The sequence below is a fragment of the Penaeus monodon genome, chromosome 24 (genome assembly GCF_015228065.2).
Source record: "Penaeus monodon isolate SGIC_2016 chromosome 24, NSTDA_Pmon_1, whole genome shotgun sequence".
Taxonomy (NCBI): Eukaryota; Metazoa; Arthropoda; class Malacostraca; order Decapoda; family Penaeidae; genus Penaeus; species Penaeus monodon.
The window spans coordinates 29317217-29317612 of record NC_051409.1 but is presented as its reverse complement, the minus strand read 5'-3'; positions in this window follow the sequence as shown (position 1 = coordinate 29317612).

The window sequence follows — 396 nt, the reverse complement described above, 5'->3', positions numbered from 1 at the left end:
ATTAGTAGAATAACTTTAAAACTCATTAAGAAAATCAGGACTATGGTTATTGACTTCAACTGTTAATTTTTCCCTTTTCCTTTTACATAAACCAGGTTGATTGCGAGGGAAATGGCAACATAAAAGTGATAAAAGAATATATATATATTAAAATAGTAAAACATGGTAAAACAAACGCAAAAAAAATATATAAATAAAGGCAATAAAACATATGCAAAACACTTCACTAAAATAATAAATAAAACAAAGGCACCGAATCACTATGTCACTCTCCGAAGAAATACCTTGACAACAGTCTCTCGTTTCCTGTGTTCTAATCATCCTTCACAATCTTTCACAAAGACCAATTCCCGAATCATGCTGCCTGCATCTTGCACCTCCTGCCTGCATCTTGCA